We start from the raw sequence: 6,000 nt of genomic DNA, 5'->3' as shown, positions 1-6,000 counted from the left end.
CACTTTTGATAGCAATGTTACCAGCAGTATTACCGAAATTTCAAATATCATGAAAACTCAGCGATAGAGGAGGTCCGCATCTGCGTGAACGGGGATTCAGCCCTGTGTCCACCAACAAGGGTGGCTAATCAAATATTATGCTGGAATTTACAACAGTTTCATTAAAATTCTGCAGGCTGATGCATATGGCAAGCTGAATTATCATTTAGAGTATCTCAAATTGCATTTTAAGATATCTTGAAATATTTAGAGAGATATCCATAAATCATTTGCAGATATCTGTAAATAAACTCTTTTGAAGCCATCTTAATTTAATTTTGTGATATCAAAAAACACTAAAAACGGCCATCAATAGAGTGTATGGCCATCATGTACAACCAAGATGGCAGTGATTCTACGGGATTTGTTAGCCTCGACATAGTTAAAGGATACAATCAAAAAAATAAACCATGCATGCTAGTGTCCTGTTCTATGGCAGGATTGAATCAAACACAGTATACATGTGTTTTTGACTCATGTCATGTCTGGATTTCTTATTGAATAGTGCCATAGAATCCAAGTCATAAGTGCAACAATATTTTTTTTTATTAAATCTGCGCTAAGCCAGCATAACCAACTCCTCATTAACTCCCTGTTTGAAAGGTAGAAGGTCTTTGGGTCAGCATTTGATGTACCCACAGCGCTATGAGGTTAAAATGTCATTCAGCCGACTGCAGACAGTGCTACTGTCCCTCCCTGTTCATGAACAGTGATGATTAGTTCAGGTTTTGCTGTACATATTAATTATACATTTAGCGTTGGATGTTCTTACTGTATATATTACTTGCATGACATTCCTCCATTTAATTACTTTGGAATCAATGCAGTGACAGATGATCACAAGTCAAATGAGCTCAGTTATTTCATTTGCAATTAGGGTTAATAAAAGAGTTGATGCATAAGGACTGAATAGCTGTGCCTACTCATGACCCCATTCAAAGAAATAAAGATCTCCCACCCTGCCACTTGTGATCACAAGAGCATAACAAGTAAACCGAATCTCTGGGGATTGTTAAAAATGACTCATTCTTCTTCAGTTGTATGAATTGAAGGGCTCAGCAATTCTGTAGACAGGGCATGTTAAATATTTGCATTCCCAAAAGCTCAGCTTTGCAAAAAGAAAACCCAAGACAATCAGAATCTTCATTTCATTAAAGATCACAAGCATACCCAATGCAGACGGTAGTCCAGACAACTTTGAAAAATATACAGAATGTAGAAATGATCAAAACAGGCCAAGTTTGTGATGTGCAAAGACAAGAATTGTCTGTTTACTTAGGAAAAGTCTCTGTAGAGCAATGTTTGCTTGTTAATTTATAAGTACAGCTATGGCCAAAGGTTTTGTATCAATTAGAACTTTAGGATTGAGACATAGTTTAGATAGATAGAAAGATTGATTCACATACACAGTATATATATTTAAACATAATTTAGATATTTTATAAAAACACTGTGTAATCAAAGAAGCTACAATATGATATCTCAAAAGTAGTACAGCATTTCATTTAGATTTCAAAATGTCACATTTTTCAATTTGACAGTTTTTCGTTAAGTACTGTATATGGAAAACTACACAGTGTTATGTAACTCGATATGTTAACATAACATTATTCAACAGGTTTCATTCGACTTCATGAAGCAAAATGTGTTAATTCTATAGGGTGATGCAAAACTTTTGGCCATAGCTGTATATGAAAACTACTGGTACTGTTGTATTCCTGACAAAAATTTTGAAACAGGTATTCTGACAGCATCCTCATAGAACTTGCAGTGTCTTGCGAAAGAAACTTTATTTAAAAACCAAAAGCAATAAAAGGACAGTGTAATGTTCCCTTATGTTCAAGATCTGAACCTTTAGGCCAGGTTTAGGCTTTTTGGAGCCTAACATCTAACCCTACCTCCCATCGGATGAAAATGCATTATGGGTTTATTATAAGAGCACAGCTGGTAAAGTAGGACTAAATACCAGAAGTTAAACTCTGTAAACAATGTGCTACACAGCCGGCTGCTGTATCTGTCTGTCTGTGGCTTGTGTAACCGAATGTGGGGAGAGAGAAACGGAATGTGTAAATTAAGGCCTCTTGTGCAGGTTCCTTATTTAGTGAAGTGTTATTTTACACAAGTCTAGCAAAGAAGCTTACAGCAGATTCTGCTACTTTGAGAAATGCGAGGATTGTCATGACCTATTACTTCCAAGAAAAATCCAAGTTTGTGTAAACTGTAGTTGTACAAAACTTTACCCATATTGGATCATCACTTCTGTGGTCCTAGAGGTAAAAGGTTTCCCACAATCATTGCATGATCACACACCATATTGATTAGTGTAGACACTTCCCAGAGCAGAGGGTGGACACAAACTGGCGACCACACATACTGCAAGTGAGCATCTTAACCGCAAGAGTCCGGTTATCTGGTTATTGGGCTTTAACCTCATCTCATTTCACTGACAGGTCACAATTTGCAATGGACCTCCCTTTAATGTCGGCAATCATCCGCCGCCAATCTATGACATCTGAGTCATGGCATTAATGTACAGGGGGAGGCTGGGTGCGAATCAGCCAGGTTTGCCTGCATTCTTGGCTATAGTGCTTTTAATCTCCTCTCATCTGAATCTGTAAAATCAGTTTATTACACAACACTGCCCATTACACTAACACAGAATTTGGGGATTTGAAACACTTGCTATACAAATATCCGAATATCATCCAGCAACAGTGGTACATTTTGAAATACAAACGTTTGGACTAAAAGTCTTTCTCAATGTCTACATTGAAGACATCGAGAAAGACTTTTAGTCAAAACATCTCTAATTGAATTTGCTAAGTTTATTTTAGTAGTTCTGAATTTCTTTGAAAAAACATACTTAAAGATTATTTGTATTTTTATACAAAGTACAAATTATTTGGAGGATTACTGTAATTTAAAAAAAAAACAGAAACATTGCACAATCTGGTCTTTATTTTTCCAATAACAAATATCTAGTACTCACGACTCAATATAATGAAACATAATAATAAAATGAAGTGCTTTTTTGTTAAAGAAATCTTTAAACCTGGGTCTTTGAAGTTTGCACTTCACTGAAGAGCAGGTAGACAAAAACACATTCAGTTTATTCAGCATATTAGGTAAATAAGACAGTAAGACAGTCCTAATTTACACTACCATTTCCTGAGTTGAAACAACACTTGTAAAAATAGCATCCAAACAGCTTGAAGAATAAACCTTTTAAAAAGTGTGCAAATCTTGAACTGATTCTTCAGTAAAATGATCTATTAACATAGAACCATGCTTCTAAAATTAGAAATGATAATAAACAGGTTTGTAACAATATAATGGCAGTGCAGTGGAACGTTTTAGGCAATGTTTTACAGCAATAGCACAGTACTGACTTCAGAACAGCTGAACAAACCACTTTGCAAAATAGCAGATCAAAATGCTGTCTAGATTTTTGAAGAGGGAAAAAAAATGTATTCACAAGAAAACGCTGCGATAATGAAAAGAAATTGAGCGATATAAAAATGCACTGTGAATGTGAGAAACCAGAGAAATTCAAATTGTTTGCAAGTAATTATAAAAGTGCACCCTGCTGCTTAAATATAAAACTGTCGTTTTATCTCTGGGTTCTGAGTACATGAAAAAAATCAAAGTTTTTAAAGTGTCACCAGAACCCCTCCATAAAGTGACAGCTTAATTATGTACAGTTGGCCGGGTATACTTTGTTACTTAAATGATTAGTATTATTATTAATAATAATAATAACAATATAATGTAATGGCAGCACAGGTGGGTTTCCTGAAGCTGTAAATCCTACTGTGGTTTATACCGGTGGGGTAAAGGTAGATCAAATCAACCCTTAAGTCGTGCATATCATCTGCCTAAATACACAGTCCTAGCTACAAGAATAAAACAGCTATGTACTAAAAAGCCTCTGTAGACAAATTGTTTCTCACTTTGTATCTCCATGTTAATATGGGACTATATGTACTGCTACAGAGCAGTTTTGATGTGGACCTAAATGCATTCTCCTCCATACTTGATAAGCTATTAAAAATCAAGACAGTCTAATTGCATTATGTTTTCAAACACCTTAATTAACATGTTTTTCTTTCTTCCACACAAGAGCTGTATTTTATTCAACACTAACAGCTCTTCACCTTAAATTGTATTCAACGCTGGTCTGCACAAACATATAGGCAAGCCATATATTGACAAATATGTGGCACTAAGGTCTTGTTAATTGCTAAAAATGCAACCAAACTAAAAGAACAACAACAGTGTAAGTGAGGCGCAGAAATGCAAATTATACTGTTCAGTGTTCAGAGAATGTAATAATCTAAAGACAGCACTGTAATGAAAAGAAGAAAGGGTGCTTTACAAGTCTGGTTGAAGCCCCGAAACAATAATCTCATTTCCATGGCGTTATGTGGCTTTGGAGAAATGTTCCCCCTTTGATTTCAAAGAGAAGGATATTGCCGGCAATCTGTGTCTTGTTTCCTTCAACCTGGGTTCTTTGGAAATGTAAATGGATTTTTGTGGTCCAGTCTTCTCCACAATCAAATGTAAATATATGTACAAAACGCAAACCCTGAATGTTTTCTCTTTTAAGGTGTAATCAACAAGGTTCTTGCCTTATAAGCCCACATCAACAGAATCAGCTATATCACCCCTTGTTTGTATCCAGTGAAAACCTGTCACGTGATAACATTTGTGGCTACGGAAGGGGCTACAGAGAATGGCCTTAAAAATAAAGAAGATTCAAACATCATTTTAATTGTTTGTGTTGTTTTTGCTTTTCACATTTCCTATAGTTCTGGTGCTCTGATATTGAAATTTTTCCCTAATCTGCCTTTATATGGATTTTAGCTGTTTTAAGCTTGCCTAGAGAATCCTTAATGCCAGCAGTGAACAGCCATCATCATTCCAGTGACAATTCACTTTTAACTAACCCTAACCCTAACCGAGCCCTACCTACTCTACATTTACTGTATGTAGACAGGGAGAGCGTGTGGCAAGCAGAGTTGAAGACTGTTCAGTTCCAGGCGAGCTCTTATAAACTTCAAGATAAGAGCAATCAGAATCATTGCAGACACAATAAAATAGTCAGGGGAAATGTGCAAAATAAATTGAAATGACTTTGAGCTCCTTACTCAGTTTTCCCTCCCCTCTAATACTGGGTAGGACCACGCAGCTCTCAGCACATTGAGAGTGGACTATGTGTGTCCTGTCCAATGTTGATGTTTTTTTTGTGACTGGGCCCCCTGTAGCACACCTGTTGCTTGTCAATACATTGCACATATCCATTTAGCTCATCTTCAAACATATTTCACATTTCATAAATCATAATGAAGATTCCAAATATGCATAACAGGAAAAAATCAAAGTTAATTTCTGAAAATACACCCTATGGTAGTAACAATAAAGGGGAAACAACTTCCGTTGTAAATACACTATTTAATGTTTTCCCATCACTTGCTGGTACAATTCCCATCTTACAGACCCTTAGCCTTTCAGTGCTCTATCTGGGTCATTAGTCTGACTTGTTTTCCTGGTAAAATGGATAGACACCATAGTTCAATGCTTGGCTTTGGTGTTTTTCCATTAGCACTGGTCCTGCAGGGGATTTAAATAGGTAACATTAACAGCCCATCAGATGCATGGTATCCAGGCGTAAAGCTTTATGTGTCCTAGTTAACCACACTGAAAATCAATTGGACTTAATTAACACCCAATACAGATTTAAATCTGGATTTAGTATGCAGCAATAGAGCTTTCATTTACACTGCTGGGTTGGGTGGATGTTTCTTCATATTTTAGCCACTGACTCATTGCGTGACCCTGAGCAAGTCACTTAACCTCCTTGCGCTGTCTCTCGGTTGAGACGTTGTTGTAAGTGACTCTGCAGCTGATGCAGTTTACACACCCTAGTCTCATATCTTTTAAAGCGCTTTGTGATGGTGGTCC

Source organism: Polyodon spathula, chromosome 56 (genome assembly GCF_017654505.1).
Source record: "Polyodon spathula isolate WHYD16114869_AA chromosome 56, ASM1765450v1, whole genome shotgun sequence".
In the NCBI taxonomy this organism is placed as follows: Eukaryota; Metazoa; Chordata; class Actinopteri; order Acipenseriformes; family Polyodontidae; genus Polyodon; species Polyodon spathula.
This window is presented reverse-complemented; position numbering follows the sequence as displayed.